Raw genomic sequence first — 18078 nt, forward strand, 5'->3', positions numbered from 1 at the left:
CATGAATGAAACAAGTAACATTTTCCACAGCTAGCCAGATACCTGGGTCTCAATTCTCCTTGAGTTGTAAAATGTGAGCAACACAGACCTTAGTAGGAAGGTCGAGAAACATTACTTCTGCCACAATGTTGTGCTTTCAAGTCAGTGTGGGAACAGGCAGTGATATTGATGACTGCATGGAAAAAGGGAAAAACAAGGCAGGAAAAGGACACAGCCTTCCCAGAGCACAGATTCATGGTGTACAATGTGGAAAAAAGAAAGCTGAGCAAGCTGCAAGGGAAGATAGTTGAAACCGAGAGGCCTGGTTTCAGTGTAAAGGTGACACAAACAGGTTTTCCACAGGGCTAATTTCTCAAAAGAAAGACAAAATGATGAAAGGAATAGAGGACTGATTAAGAAATAAGCTCTGAAAAAGTTGCATGATTAATTTTATTAACATTTCATACTAAAAACCTGTGCAGTCTGTGAAGCTATGGAATCTAATTCATCCATCCATCCATCCATCCATCCATCCATCCATCCATCCATCCATCCATCCATCCATCCATCCATCCATCCATCCATTAATCATGGATAGTCCATAGGCATGATGCCTATGGACATATTTTCCATCAATTGATTAAGAACTTTTGCTTTCATAATAAAATGCAAACTATGCGTATTACTAATTTTCTCATATCATTTTTTTTATATCGTATGATGTCTTTCCTTTAACTTGAAAATTGCATATTTTTGATGTAATATATGCATTTTTTACCTAAATATGCTGTATCGTCAATTAATAGCTGAAACAATATTTTCTTTTTTTTCCCCCCTTTCTGATAAGTTCCTTCTCTTCTGCTTTAGAACATAACTTTAAATTAGCTTTTCTATTCATATTACTTACTCTGGTGTATCCTTTCTATGTGTTTTTGCCACTGTCACGCCCAAATTTCCCCATTGTGGAACAATAAAGGTAGTTATATTCTATTATGAAATCAGCCTGGTAATTTTAGCTTGGAAAATTGTGGTGGAATTCTGTTTACAACCATTTTACACTTTAGATGAAAAAAAAAAACAAGAAGGATAAGTACATTTTAAGAATTGCAGTGTCTTTAAATACTTTCAAATTAAAAAATCAATGTTGTCCACTATGATGCGAGTCATCTGGTGAGAATAAAACTCACCACATTGGAAGGTTTGGAAGAAATCCTGCAAGTAAACAAGGAAACAGTGAAAGAAGGTTGCATGAGTCAAACAAGCTAGCATGTTTGAGGAGAAAGTTAAAAAGCTCCACTGCAGCAAATTTTAGAGGCATACAAGGAAGTATTATCTGAGGAAGATGGAACATCTAATAGGTTTTAATCCTGACAAAACCTTTAATGTAATCTATCTGCAACCCTGAATAAACACATAAATGTGTTTTTTTTTTCAACTTTGGTTGAATAGCCAGAAAGTTCATGTGTTTCATTTACAGTTTGCAGATGAATGGGTGTAGTAGTTTCAACTCTTCAAGCTAACAGTCTGTGAAGGAATGTGTTTGGAGTCACATCTGTCTGAATCTGTGTTCCATCTAATTTCAAAATCTAGAGAGCCAGTTCTGATCAGATATCCACAGAGGTATTACATGTAAACAAAACTATCCAGCTATCTTCTTAACTATAAGCAGGGGCCAAATAAAGGCAGGTCCTTGTTCAGTTCTGCTATTCCCTGCTACGGTTATTTTAAATAAACATTTTATTTATTACTCTAACTGTAGATATGGGGTAGGCTATGGCAAAGTGATTTATGAAATTTCCCTTCCTTTACATATTTGGCATGCACTCTTATCTTTCCTTTTTCGAACAGTGGGTGAGAGAAATTACTCTTTGTGCCATGTCTTATTGGTACCCCAGGGAAACAGGAAGTCACGCATTGCAAGATTCAGAATACTGTGATCACAATAAAAGTAAAGTATGAATTACAAAATGTTTCAGTTGCATCTATTTTATATGAACTGTTGGGTTGCCAATAAGTGGGACTCCGATTTGTTAGAACAATTATTTCTTAACATGGGATGTCACCCCTCCTCTGAATAAACGCACTCAAAATTAAAGTTGGATTTTAGAACATTAGTTAGAGATTATGCAGCATTTTTGTTAAATTTCATTTTTCGCTTATATTTTCTCTAAATAAAAGAAAATAGTTGACAAGTTAACCCTTTGTTTCCCCCATTGTGGTTCTGTGAAGTCTTTTTGTTAGATAGCGTTTAAAGATTATTCAATCTAAGAATAATTAAAAGGTGATTACAGTGAACACAGAAAATACAGAGAAAATAAATACAATTACCAGGTATCAGTCTAAATGAAGAAATGCTTTTCACAACATGTAGCAGAATAAACTGCCAATAAACACTGTAAATAACATAAATACATTTTTAATTGCTTACTTACAGACATATAGCAAACTCCATGAGGTGATGCCTGCTTGGCCAATAGGAACCACAAGAGTACTAACCATCACACCCCATCCTCCTGATAAGGGGATGGAATCAATAATCATCTTAATGTGACTCTAAACAAGGTAAATTTTATGTTAACATCTGAACTTAATCGCAAACATATTAAGTCACAAGACAGACGAAAAGTTAGATTTAGCAGAGATTAAAGTTATTTCAACATGAAACTTTTTTTTCCCCCTTATATTCAAGCGGAAGTTGTTGATTTTCCTTACTTCTTCTGTCATAAGATTACCTAAATGATAATATCATCACTGTCTGATTTCACTTGGCCGTCATAAATATACATCAAACCAAGGCATAAAAATAGCAAGATCCACAAATGTTTTACAACGGCAATATATTAAATCTTTGCTTTCAATTTATATAATGAATATATTAAAATATTGACTAAGAATATGTGTGCCAAGCAGAAATTTTAGGTAAACAGACAGGGGTGTGTAGATAGGCAGAGGGTTTGGACAGCTTGATAAATGTGGTCCTGCAAGTGACCCACAGACCTAAATACAGCTTTTAAAAGGAGCAATAGGAGCAAAGGAGCAATGGAGCAATATTGCACCACTAGGTGGGACTTGAGCACTGTCTGTAGATCAAAACAAGATGAGTGACAAGCTACACCTCTCTCTAGGTCCACTCTAGCTCTCACCCATCATCTCTTATGTGCATATTTGCAAAGGTTAAATACACAGCAAAACAGCATCACCTTTCGAAGGAACATGCCTGGTGAAGAAGTAAGCAATCCATAACGTTATAAGGCTGTTAGGAAAATACATTTTTGATCTGCTGGGCGTGCTGTCCGCCATGTTGCTCCTACGCTACACTGCTCTGATGGTGGCATTTTATGGGGAGGGAGGGGCAAAGATCTGAATAGCAGCTGTTCACATGCATATACGTGCACGCGCGGCTGGCCCGGCTATGTAAACAAGAGACAGGAGAACAATACAGAGAGATGGTGTGCGACCTCATAACATAGTCCTTTTAAAAAGATACATTTAGTTCTTCACAAAACTATTTTTTACTTCCTTCTATCTAAAATAATGAAATTTCGCCTGATGCTCCTTTAATGCCTGCTTCACAAAATCACAACATTAAAGAAAGTATGGAAGAAAAAGTGATGCAATGACTAAAAATGCATCAATTGTGATCCTAAAACAGAAGACTATATTTAACAAGAAAGCACAGGCATGATTGATAAAACTCTCTTAATACTGGATATGAACTGATTGTTTTTGTTATCATTTTCTGTTTTTTCTTGTTTTTTTTTAAAACAGACAAATAACAAATTATTTGTGTTTTTATTTGTTCATTTAAAAAAAATTATATATATATATATATATATATATATATATATATATATAAATTATTTTTTTAAATGTACACTTTCATCTTTTAACATTGTCATTGGAATCCTAAAACTCAGTAGGGATGATCCATCTGCTGTCCAGATCCCTCAGTGTGTGTCCGGTAGCTGGCTCCTCACTGCACAGAACAGGGCCCAAACATTGCTGAAAAATGGCTCGTGTGTTAATTCTTCCTCAAGTAGGGTAAAAAAGATTCACATTTAGCTTGTTTGTCACATTTTCCTGCTTAGTCGATTTGTTTGAAGTTGTTTTTCAGTGCAGGCATTTGCCAGGTCAACGAGAGAGGCTTTTAAAATGCATAAATACAGCAGAGCCCATTAAACCTTGAAGTCTCTATATGGTTTGACTTTGTTGTTGCCTTTACGGCCGTGGGAGAAATACAAAAACACCATGAGAACTCAAATCCGCTTGAAGATCTTTGCAAACTGCCATGTCAAAGTCGTGATCATAACCAGAAGAATGAAAGCGCTGTAGTGAGGCACAAGCGCTATGGGCATTTTTATGTCATCAAAGTGGCAGCACATTCTTTGGTAGATGATATCATGTTGATTCCCAACGTTCACAAGGTTAAAAGATGTTGTGCTCACCGTTAATTTCACAAGTAAGCTTAAGTGCATGTATAATAATGCAAAAGGTGCGAAAATATATTTATATTGGTTTTATTCTGGTATGCAGATGCTAAAGATATTTTTTACTGAGCGCATCAAACCTCCATATGACCAGCTTGTGGTAACAGCAAAGCTCTTTGGTCTTGTTACTGAGGAGAAAATGAACTCCAAAATATCATCAAAAAACTATTTTCTTATGGTATTGGACAAGTCAGTGTCAAGATGGGGGATAAATCTGTGTTTTCTATTTATTTTGACCACAATATTGTGTCAAGAACAAAAGTAAAGAGATAAGATGTAATTTTATGTGAAGAAGATTCTGAGCTCTCCATTTTTTATCATAAATTGTTACTTCATCAGTTTAGTTAAAATATAAAAATTTGATAGATAATACCCACGATTTACCTGATAAATAGATAGGATCATCCTTTATAATATCAACAGCAAAACATAAAAAAAATCAATAGTAATAACAATCCATATGTGTTGCTTAACATTTTTATGTAATTTATGGCTCTTGGCTGGAGGATCTAGATTCTAGAACATTTTGTAATCATCAGTCATGGTTAAAATTACATATTAGAGTATAAATAAAATTAGCAGGGTAAAAAAGGGTAACTAAAACACAATAAGAATTTGAGAGAATCATACTACAGTGAAGCTTAATCTTCTTCTGTTTAATACAAATATTGAGCACAGCTTTTTATATGTGAGATATCACAAGTCGTCAGAAGAACAAATAATTGTAATGTTACAGTTTTGGTTGCTCTGCTGCTTTGTGCATGACATCACTCCCTGCTCCCTGTGCTGTACTAGTAATTAGTTCTGAGTGTTTACACCTGCGGCGGCTTTAATTACTGAGAGCTGCTGCACCTAGGGAGGAGCTCTATGTATTCCTGGCTTTCCCAGTGTGTAAGCGCCAGATTCTCGAAAGCCATCCGTGTTAGTACAACTTCCAGCATTCCCTTGACTGCCTTCCCACGTGTGACTCAGATTGCTCTGTGGAGTCCTGCCTATTTGCCTTGCCCCTCTCAAACTCTCTCTGATTTTGGACCTTGAACCTTACAAGCATCTCTGCGTGGCCCCTTGTTACCTTGCGTGTGTGCGTGCGTGCATATTTGTGGATCAAGAACTTGGACTGTTTCTGGACAATCATCCACTGTGTGTCCTGCACTAACCTGTTCCTTTCCCTTCTAGTGGTTCCTGATTACGAGCCAGCTGGTTTGAAGCCCATCTACACCTGTTGCTTTAGAAAAACTGCTCCTTGTGTCTCGGCTAAATTATCGGGTCCAAACCTTGATTCATTGCAATAATCCTGGGGGGAGGGGGGTGGGGGGTGGGGGGGGGGGGTTGTTGTGTATCAGTAAGAGTGTTGAAACTGAAATTAGATGAAGCACAGAAAGATTCTAAGCTTTCCAAAAGGATGCTGCCGTTCAGGCTACAAGACAGCAAGGATAACAGGAGGGGAGTGGCTCCGTGTTATCCTTTCTGAGGTTTCAACTTTTGTCTTCCAAAGAGTGTGTTTGATTCAAAAATGTTGGAAATGGAAGCCTTTTGTAAATTTCAAAGTTAAGGGTCCACGTTCTCTACAAACATTCCCAATGATGGCTGTTTTGCCAGTTCTAATCAAGCTAATTGCTAATATAATGTGCTACAGACTGTGAACATTTTTGTCTATGTTTTAAAATTTGAAATGTTTTATTTCCACTGCTCCTTTGCACACATGGGGCGACATCTATGTTCCTAGCATAAATAATAAATGATAAGAAATTGCAGAAAATCTTAAACAATGTTTGGAATGCTGTTCTTACATCTTATTTTGCAGTTCTGAAAGATCAGCTTTGGCAGCATTCTAGTCAATCTGCAGTATTCACTCTTTTTAAATTGTAACACCTTTTACTTCAACTATTTTTTTAAAAATAAAAAACAGCCGGATGTTGTAACCAGCTGCATTAAAATTGCGACTAAGTTTTAATCTGTAGCAACACGTTATGTTGTAAAGAATGACCTGATTCTGCACACTAAACCTGACATATCCATTTTAACAACTTACCATAATTAAACATGTCTGCCTGTGCTTATGCGGTTTTCGCAGGAAGTGTCAAATGAGCTGTTCATTTTATCATCTCACTTCCCTGCAGTTGTTGAGTCATTGCATTTTTTTTTTTTTTACTTTAATCGAGATGATCTGAAAGAGATCTGTTCCCATTCAGGAACATTGTGGTGACGGAGCAAAGAGGCCAAGCACAGCACGGAAACACACGCGGCCCCACCGAGCTGACACAGATGTGCAGAAGGCGCTCTGATATCTTGTGTGATAATGTTCTACCAGTAAACACAGATGAAATCACGTGCGCCGGCATCAGTATGTGGGCATGCTGCTTTTGTCAGATCGCGTTGTGAGAAAAAGATCAGGATCCCACCAGCAAAGGTCGGCAGTCTGGAAAACGTATTGACTTGTGCAAATATGTCTTCTCGCCAGTCCAGGGTTGCATTGCGCAAGCAGAAAAAATAACTGGCAGTTTGGGTTTATTATTTATTTTTGGATGATTATTGAGTGCTAGTTTGTTGGTTTAACACCAGTTTTTCATTGTCAAAAAAACTGAAGCTGGTGACGTTTGTATGTTGGCAGGTTACTGTCACAGTGCTAAATGCTAAGGGAGCGTCTGATGTGGCTGGTTTCATCCAAAGGTAATGTTGAAATGTTTTGTACTGAAGTAGGGCAATGACTCAGCAAGTTTTATCTGCCCTGAGCTCAACAGCTAAGTGCTATCTGGCTGTGATGTAGAAGTTGAACCAAAGTCGTAAGGTGCTACAGGGATCAAGAATGGTTTACATTTATTGATTTTACACGGGCTATCCAATTAAAATGTAAAATTCTTCACATTATGGGATCTCTTACACATTTGTCTGATGTGATTAATTGAAGGAATAGAAAAACAGTCTACCGAAATACAAAATAAATAAATCAAAATAGGTACAACACAGTAGCTACCTTGTTTGAAAACAACCATTATGGCATGTTAAGAATTACAAACTAACATGCTGGATTAAAATTAAACGACTAATATTTGATACCCTGCTAAAATCCTTTGTCATGGGTTATGAATAAATCATCACATAGGGATAACAAAGAAATTACAGCAAATTCCTGACAAGGAATCAGTTCTGTCAATAAGTTATGCTTGCTTTAGTAAAAGACATGCCTCACACACAGACATAAACACATTTAGTTTAGCATACTGTATAAATTGCACAATATTTTGTAAGTGGGCAAGTGTGAACCTCTTAGCGTTTTCTTGGTTTTGTTGCAATTCCATTGTCTTGCAAAGGTCACAACGGTCACAATCTCCCACGGACAGAGTCCCTATTATATGTAATCATATTGAATATACGGGGAATCTGAAAATGAAATGGTTTTTTTTATATCTGCAGTATGTCTGCTCCTTAATAATCTATAATTAAGTTCTTCAGTTTCATAAGCACTGCTAGACACCTAAATAATCCCTTTTGTGCTCTGCAGAAGAGCCGGTTCAGCCCCGGCCCTTTTCACCTCTCTTTATCTTGCTCTCTAACTGAATAAGGGTTGACAAGTTCTTGTCGTTCCTGGCCAGTTGGAGGGAGCCCCCCCAACAAAAGAGCCCTTGTTTGAGACTTACCCCTGTCAGACTGTGCACTTTGATATTAAAAACTTTGCAGAAGGAGGGAGAAAGGGGGGGAAAAGGGGGCGTTTGGGGGAAAGTTAGAGAAGGGAGGGAAAGATGAAAAGGATGAAAACAAACTCCTACTGTCTCCATAATCCCCTGTCTGTAGGTGTAACCTCATAATGGACCCACAAATATTTGTCCGGTTAAAAAAAATAAAAAAACAGCTCTTTGATTTCTCGTGTTGTACAGTAAGGCTGACCAGCCTCCAGCGGCATGTCCTGCTGTAACCACCTTCTGGCTTTTGTGTTCCTGCACAGTGATTATAACGACACTTAAACAGAGTCTCTCCGTAGAGTCGAACGCGGCTTTCAGACTAGACCCGAGCCATCGCTAGGGGGAAGAAATTCCCTGATACTGTACCTCACCAACAGAGGCCCTGCCAGCCAAATGCTAGCAAATTTTTTGCTGCTGTGTGTCCAAAAACAGGCACATGCCAGCAAAAATAAACCACCACTGGAGACCAAATTTACCTTGCCCTCGATTTAAACCTGCAGCAGAGGCTGAAGCCTTGGCATTGGAGATCAGGAGCAAATATCTTTATATCTTGAATATTTAAAAGCTAATAATTAGCTATGTAATCAAAAGCAATTAGACCCTGACTCCCTTACCATCAATTCTAGTATATCTAAGTTAATTTTGAAGCCCATAAATGTTATCAAACTATTTAAAAAAAAGAAAAACTTTATTACATCCTTTTCTCACACTTAGTCCAACCAGATCCATGTTCCTTTGATTTGAAGCCCATTCAGAAATGACAGGCATCAACACAGATGAATGTGCACTCTTTGAAAGCAGAAGTGACAAGCCGCAGCATGCCGGCCATTCAGGAAGAATGCATAAGCAAGTGTAATGAGGATTTTCTTTTTTCTCTCCGCTCGCATGGCGCCTGCTATTATCACAATTCTTACCGGCCCTCAGGGCAGTTATTACAGCATTTATATTAATTCCCATAGATTGCTTCATTTTGTTCATGCACGCAAAAGAAGGAAAAAGGAGAGGAAAAAAACGTTAGCAATTAAGGGTATTCTCGTGGAGAAGGAAGATGGCTCGGTGAATTGATTTGATTGTTGTTTCATGCTAAGCATCCCACTACGCACAACAATCCCTGCTTGTTGGATACATAGAGTGCCTCTGTGCTGAGGCTGACCCAGCTTTCTTGGGGGCTCATTCCTATTAGCAGTTACTCACCATGTTAATGGCTGTAAGAACATCAGTAGGCCCGGAGGCTCTGACAGGCTGCCGCCACTCGAACCTGCTGCCACAGGCGAAGGGATGGGCTTTCACATAGATCTGCGAAGGAATCTCTGAGAACCATAACATCATGCAACAAGCTGCCAAGAGCAGCACGGATAACAACATAATTGCACCTGGCTGGCTGGAGAGCTGACGCCAAAGTGGGAAGAGTTATAAAACTGCAGCTGGATGCAAACTACAAAACAGATTAGAAAATACACAAGGTTAGGCACAAATTTGACATTGACATTTACCACGGAGTAATTCTAATCACAGAACACATTAACGTCCCAAGTCCCTGAAATGCGTTGGTTTTGTTCCTGGAACCAAAAAAAAAAAAAAAAAAAAAATACAAATTTGTTGTTTTAATGTTTTTACTGAAAATTTGTTTCAACATATTTTTTTCCTTTTTAAAATAGATGCCATTATTAACACAAGCCATCCCTATTTATGAAAATTATTTTCTGAAATTTTGAAATGGTAGATGTAGTTTTCTATTTTCATATAAAAACAAAAAACACACACAAATTTTATTTCTTCACATGAACGGATTTTGGATTTTTTGAGGGTTGCAGGATCCATGCTTGAACGTGTCAGATATTGGCAGCAACACATATTTCCTTTTGTTTTTCTTTCTTTTTTTGTCCAAAGTCATTAAGAGTTTAAAAAAAAAAAAAAATACTGTTCTGTCCCCTGTATGCCTATTGGTAAATTTACAGCACATGAAAACATATATTCACCTTGTGTAAAATGTGACATTTCAAAGTGGATTCAATAGATAAGAAATTAAATAAATAAATAAAAAACAGAAATCAAATTGCAATACCAGACTAGTCAAACAATGGAGTTTAAATGGAAATCAAAAGGACAAAAAAGTCTCAAGGGACCATTTGATCCTCTATTTATTCCAAAAAGGCATATGATAGAGGACAAAAATAGTTATAAGTTATATACAGCTGGCAAAATTTAAAATGAAGGAACTTGAGAAGTATTCCTGTTAATTGTCTTTGTGGTTTGTTGATCCAATTACTCCTTAGTTAAAATCTATATCGTTTCCCCATTCTTCTTGTTTTGATAACCTAGCTACTTGTTACTTTAGAAAACACATCTTTGATTATATTAGTATAAAAGATACCAGCGTAAAGGCGCAGACTCCATTTAATAAATTGTCAGCCTGCCTCCATGATTTTTTTAAAATTTGGTAACATTTCCCCTCTAAATGAAGTATACACAGGAAACTCACTAAAGCGTACTGAATTACAACTGAACTATCAAAATACTGTATATTGCATTTTAAACTGAAAGTGTGTAACAGTTAATATTTTAGACCCGAGTTTTAAGGCAAACTATTTATTGGTGATTTTTCCAGCTTATATGTTACTAGCTAAATCATCATTTCCAATTTTATACCTATCATATTTCCATATTTAAAGATCGAGGGCAATTTTCGTCATACATCAAGGAAAAGATTCATGACTTCCATGTTGCTTATCATCTTGACCGTTTTATTTATTATTAAAAGGTGCCACTTCATTTTAGGTAAGTACATAAATTACAAACCTTTTCACCATGCTTTGTCAACATGTGTTTTTCCTTTTTATAGCGCACTTAAACTTACTGGAACTTAAGCACCTTCAGCTACATTTACAGGCACCCCTGGAAAAGACGTGTAAAAGCTGTTAAAATAAAAATATATTTTCCACTGCAGCAGCATCATCCCACTCTCAGATTTATTGATATTCTTCCAACAGTAAACTTTTGATGTTGTCCCACTCTGGCTGTCCTCGTTGTGCACGGTAGCAAGATAAACTTCAGTTCCTGTCCAGCCGTCATTGTTACACTTTCAGTTCTTTGGAACTTTTTAATTATTGCTCTGACTTCAGCGATGGACAATTTTTCCACTGGCATTTGTGAAGATAACATCTGCCCTGCTTTTACTGCTTGTTCTCTCATCTCATCCATCCCATTATGAGGACTGTCAAGGCTGCGTTAAATAGTAATTATCCTCCAGGGAGAGAGTAAGTCAATGATTACTACTTTACTGTTCCAGGACTCTCTGATCACCTTTAAAAAGTAAATCAAAAAACATTTTGGGGGGGGATTTTTAGGGGGCGGGGCATAGTTAGTGTAGTTACTCCTTATTTCTTGACATGGGATTTTTCCCTCTTGTAAAAACATGTACTGTAATTGTATTTCTCTAAATATGTCAGTGAAAGATCACGTTATTGCAGTAAAATATGTATATTTTAAGTCTTTTATTGCATCTTTACCAGTGATGCATTAAACAACGACACATACAGAACCTTTTTTAGAAACGTAATCACAATATTTGCAGTTGGATGTGCTGGAGTGTTTTTATATACGCCTTTGGACTGATTTAGACATGTCTGAGAAAAGGATTCACTGAAACTGGTTGTTATGACCTAAAAACTCAATGGACCTTTTTTTCCCCCCCAAACACATTGAGAAAATCTCCTGCAGTCTTTTAAAACTGCTTGTGACATCCTTTGTGCAAAATATAACTCGGCCTATATATGCCAGCAGCTTTTCTTTACTTTTTCTTAAAGGTATCCTGTAGACAGTTTTGGGTGGAGTTGGTGAGGGGTGGGTGCTTATTCTATTTGCCCCTTTTCCACTCCCATCTTTTTCTCACTTCTTACTAACGCGGCAACTGTAGAGTGTGAATGCTGGGAGAAGAACGAATCTGCCGACCTGAAGCTGTCTCTCATGCACCGATGGAACCAGATCCTTTGAACTTGAGTCAAACACACGTGGGAAATCCTAAAACTCTTGAACGACTGAGCTCCTTTTCTGTTTGAACAACTGGTCCTAAATGTGACCCAGGAAGAAAGATGCAGATCAGCGTTAACTTTGCTGAAAATTTTCACTGTGTTGAACCACAGCGGTATTTCGCTGGTGTCAACAGACCAAGCAGTGTATTCCTGGGCACAAATGCTGCAGGAAAACAGGCTTCAGTTCTGTCACAGCCTCTTTCTTTGCTTAATTTATGTGTCACGCTGTTTTTGCAGATAAGTGGAATAACTCAACTCTTTTTTTTTTTTGTCAAGAGAAATATTTTTCCGCCGCATACCCGAACGAGTCACCGAGTTACACAATTTCATACCTAGCCTGTTTCAAACAGATAACTGTGATTTGGGGTTTACGCTATTTAGAGTTTTCGGATTTAGTAAATCATTCACAATTAGAAGTAATTTTTCATTCACATTTAAATTACATTTTATTTCTACACTTTAAGAACTTTACCAATCAGATATCAGCAGAATTAGGAGGATTAAAGGCCTACACCTACTCAGCAAAAACAGATACATTTGTTGTCTCAGCCAGGGCTGCAAGAAGAAAATGACATTCTGTTCTTGCATCCCTGGGTTAGGAGTTCTTGCAGATTTTCACTTCCCTTCAACCAATCAGAACCTTTTTCTTACTGAATATTATATTATTTTAATTCTATGAAAAGAAGACAGTAAAAAAAAAAAACACACACACACAACCTCTGATTTGTGTTTAAATATTTCCACCGAAACTGACGCTGCTTTTCCCCAAACGCCTCCTTTCTCTTCCTGGTCTGCTCTACCCCATCTTTCCATGTCTCCCTTTGCTCTCTTAGAGCGAGGTGCTGACAGAGGTTCACATTCACAATCTTTCTGTTGAAGCTTTAACAGGAGCCAGATGAAAGACAGCAGCAGATTAAGATGTTAAACAGCCTCATATGGGATGGCACAGGACGAGCAAAGCATTCGAGGCAGGAGAGCGCCTGAAACGGGACACAAACAAAAGCACAAGAATTTCAGATGGAGACCGTACTGCCAAGCCCTCGGGGAATTAAATGTGGTTTTAGCAATGACTGCTCTTAGTTGGTCGGGAAGCCCCCAAGGGCATGTTTAGGTTCTCAAGAGACCTCACGAAGCTTCATCCTCTGGCTGAGGAAATGTCAGAAAATGCAACAACGCTTCCTAACCAGAGGCTGCGTTGTCTACTGCAGCTGGACTGATCAGGCCTGACAGAAAATTGAAGCAATACTGTTCTCATCCACATTTCTTTACAGAAGAGTCTTATCAGATTTCATCAACAAACTTTAATATATTTTATTGGGATTGTATGTGATTTCCTAACAGAAAGTAGCCTGGTGCATAGTTGTGAAGCGGAAGAAGATAGTTAAATAATTTTTTTTTAACAGTTTAACGTAAAAACCTGAGCCAATTAACTTTGGAAGTCCCTTAATTGGTGAAAAGAGTCCACCTGTGAGTAATTTAGTGTCAGATTAAATCCAGCTTTATTGTGAAGGCCACAGAGGTTTGTTATAGAACAACACAAGCGAACAAACATCAGCACGAAGACCAAGGAACACAGCCGAAAGGTCAGGGATAAAGCTGAGGATTAGTTCAAAGCATAAACATCTCAGGGATTTTCAACCCATTATTTTAAAATGGAAACACTGAAAAAAAAAAAAACTGCAAACCTACCAAGAAATGGTCATCCATCCACCTAGGAAAAGAGGTCATTAATCAAAAATAGAATTACAGAACAGAACAACATTTTACTGTCCCACACTGGAGAAATTCAGGCGTATCAGCAGCAAGTAGGAGAAAAAGTCCACAACAGAAAGAAAATGCTGTGCAGTTATTATCAATGGCATACTGATTATTTTTAAATGTGCAAGTGAGTGGGGTAACCTGAAAGTGTACAAAATGTACACTTTCAGGTACACTGAGTTTGTTAGGAGCAGCGAAGGTTATGTAATCTGACAACAAATGAACGATAACAGTCATTTTTCCAGTTTTGATGCAGCAGGCTGTTACTTAAGAAGCTCTCCAATTCTGCAACGACTTCATGGATGGTGTGGAAGACACTGTCCAACAGTGATGTTATTTTTATTACCACGCCATAGAAGATGACTGATGCCACCACAGAGTCAGAAAGCCTTAAGGAGTGCCCACTGCACTCCTAAAGACCTCAGTCTCCTCAGCAGGTAGAGTCTGCTCTGATCTTTCCTGTAAAGAGCATTGTGGATCCAGTTCAGTTTGTTGTTCAGGTGCACACCCAGGTACCTAGGGGTGTCCACTATCTCAACATCATTTCCCTGGATGTTCAGTGGTGTCAGTGTGTTGCGTCTGCACCACACTGACACTCCTTGGTTTTCTACGTGTTGATTAAGAACTGGTTCTGTAGGGCAGTGATTCCCATTCCTGTTCCCCAAGTATCCCTGTTCTGCATGCTTTAGATGTGTCTCTGTTCCAGGTCACCTGATTCAAAGGACTGACCTCCTCTGCATGCCATCAAGCAGAAGACTCTCAATCAATCATTCATTTAAACCAGGTGTGGCAATAAGGATACACCTAAAACATTAAGGATAGAGTTATTTGAGGACCAAGTTTGAGAACCACTGTTGTAGGGCACCAGTCCGCAAGGTCCTGTGTCCAATGTCTGAGCTCTGAGCCATCTTCGTCTGCAATGAGTCAAACTATTTCCGAGTCGTCTGAGGAACCCCATAAATGGCATGTGGGCAGCCATTGAAGTAGTCCAGTATCGACTGGGGCAGGTGCAATTCCACTCTTGACAGCTTCAGCCAGTCCCTCAGAAGTCCAGGTTGGGTGGTGTAACAAAGCACCGGAGAAATCAAAGAACATGATCCTCACAGTGCTTCCAGGCTCCTCCAGGTCGGTCAGAGCTCGCCTCAGGAGGTAGGTAATGGCATCATCCACCCCAGTGCCAAGGTGGCTGGTATATGGCAATGGATCCAACAAAGACCTCACCCTGGGGGTAAAATGGTTGAGGACTAACCTCTCCAGGGTCTTCATCAGATGAGAGGTCAATGCTACTGGCCTGTGGTGGCTGATGTGTGTTTGTGAACGTACAAATACTGTGATAATTCAGCTTGCAGACAAGGCCATCTAGCTGGGTGAGGGCTTTCAATGTATCCACTTTGTTGGGAAGGGATCTCACAGTTCTCATCATAATGGATGGGATGAAGGGCCTGTGCCTTCTCTCCTGGTAGCGGCACCCGATTCCAGCACGAGTCTGACGCCTCTTCCTCTTCAGCTTGCAGGGAGCAGCAGGTTGCTCGGTAGGACTTCTTGTAGCATGGACAACAAAGTTGTCCAAAAAACGCTCTGCTCCACAATGTGGAAAAACAGGAACACATAACACTTGCAAAATATAGATTTAAAAAGAGAAAATTAAGGAAAGATTTTTGAGCTGCTGAAAACAGGTTGCTACCTCGTGGCGGAAGTCCTTACATTCATAACATGTAAACAAGAGGCCTGCAGAAAGCAACAGCTCTGATAGGAGAATTTGTCACCAAGACAACTTGTATGGCTGTACCCCACAAATTTAGCTAGGAAAAGTGGCAAGAATAAAACCATTGCTAAAAGAAACCCATTGGCACTCTCAATTATAGTTCGCCACAAGCCTTTTTAGGGCAGTAGTTCATTCTTTACTTTAAAAAAAATCCCCACCAACACTGTAAAAGTCACATGTACATGCATACACACATACTTAGGATCATTTAAAGGAGCACTCTGAAGGAATAACCATTTCTTTACTACACTTTTTTCTTCATAAAGAGACACCTTGTTCTTTCAGTCTGCTGTATAAGGATCAGACTTTAGGATTTTGCTGCCATTACAGATTGATGTTATCGTGACTTTGAATTCAAATGTGCAACATGTCCTTTCTCTTTATACCTCTGGGTGGAGAAGACAAGCTTTGCGCGGACGACCGGCGGAGCGGAGCGCCTGTTATTTCACTATATGCACGCGCGAAAGCAACAACAAAAAAACGGCTGTTACCGCCAAATAAACATGCAAGCATATCGACCTAGTTATTTTTTATTTTATTTTTTTTTGGAATGTTGGCGAGGCGGTAGCGTGAGTTTGATAGCGCTGCGGGAAACACTGGTACAATTATTCAGCCTGTTGTTGACTCTGTTCTATTTTTATTTAAAATTGCCTTTCAAGATGACATGTCTGTTCTTGATGTTGTATATTATCAAATATATTTCCCCCAAAAATGCAACTTTTACTCCAGTGCGACTTATACATGTTTTTTCCTTCTTTATTATGCATTTTATGGCTGGTGCGACTTGTACTCTGGAGCGACTTATAGTCCGGAAAATACGGTATGTACTAAAAAGGGGTTGGTACTAAGTAACTGTTACTAATGGAATACCCTAAAAATTGAATCAAGCCTCACTTTGTAGGGCCAAGTAAAATACTGTGGAGAAAAATATGCTGTTGTCATGGATTGTTTGGAGTTTTGGTCACTCCAGTTCCGGGGATATCGCCTTATCTATTGGTTGTCCCACATACCAATTTTTCTAAAGTGCTCACTTAATGCCAGTGTGCGCACTCGTTCCTCGTTAGTTTTCGCTTGCTGGCTGCGCATGCTCACTTCTAGTGTTTATATATCTGGTTAGCTTAGCAGTTAGCTACAGTGTTAGCCGTTCATTCTAACTCTGCTGCTCTCACCGTATACTTTGAACATGGCTAAGAGTCGCAAGAAGTGAATCGCGTTCATGTTTATGAGAAGACGAGGAAGGCCTCTGTAGAAATAAATAACACCAGAGTGGATTTGGGAGATTTTTTTTTTTACGAGATCCCCCTGAAGAGCCAAAGAGCAAGGCAAGATAGTCTTGCACATGCGCAGTTATTAAAAAAAAAAGGGACTTGGAAATTCCGACCCTAGCTGTAAGTCCCTGTATGTATTATTGATAATGCTATGTCCAGTTTTGACATATTAGTATGAAAGCACACACATAAACTAAAGTGGTCCCACACACACATTCCTGGCCCCTTGCTGGCACTCATACACTCAGGAGGCACGTCAGTATGGAGACAGGCAGCGGTGTGTGCCCCAGGAATGCGAAACCTGACCTGTGGGCTGGAATTCGAACCTCCTCACTCATCCTTACTCTTCTTAGAGATATACGCTCTCAGAGTTCGCCTTACACTGGCCAGCAGACTTTAGCAGCTACAGCGAGCCACTTTCTGGCACCAGCTCAATGAAAATCGCACAAGACAAGAGAGTGGTTGGCTTTCATGACATGTGCTATGTCTACACATTAGGTTTTTGTTTGAACTGAACATAATATCTTATGATGTGCATGGGATTAAGAGTCGCTTTGAAAAGAGCCAACCCAGCTTTGTCACTGAGCCTTGAAAGAGATTTGGCTCCTCTGTAAGCAAAGGAACACAACAAAACAGGATCATTAACATGAACATCTCACCTCCCGAAGGGAGGAAGAAGAAAACCCATGGAAAAGAAAGTTAGCCTGGGCCTAGAGTCGTTATTTGCCAGCTCCCACTATCCAATCAGCCCCAGTACGCACAACCACCAACCCTGCAAGCCAAACCTCAAGCTGGAAGCTTGGAAGGTAAAGCAGTGTGACTGCATTTCCTGAGTCCACCCCATTTAAACTCACAATATGGAACATATTAGGAGGCTCTGCAGAAAAAAAGGGGGGCTCAATGCTTCTTGATGTTCTCCATTTTTCAGTACTTCAGGAGGCAAAATAAAAAAAAAAAAATTCAGTCAGACCTCTCAATAGACAAACTAGTTTTGACAAAGACTGTTACTGAAACCTTGGGGAGATTACTGAGCATAAAATGTTTTAGTCTGCAAGACTACTTATATTGAGAGAAATGGCATAAAGAGAATGTCTTTTGCATTACATATGC

Source organism: Fundulus heteroclitus, unplaced genomic scaffold (assembly GCF_011125445.2).
Source record: "Fundulus heteroclitus isolate FHET01 unplaced genomic scaffold, MU-UCD_Fhet_4.1 scaffold_358, whole genome shotgun sequence".
NCBI lineage: Eukaryota > Metazoa > Chordata > Actinopteri > Cyprinodontiformes > Fundulidae > Fundulus > Fundulus heteroclitus.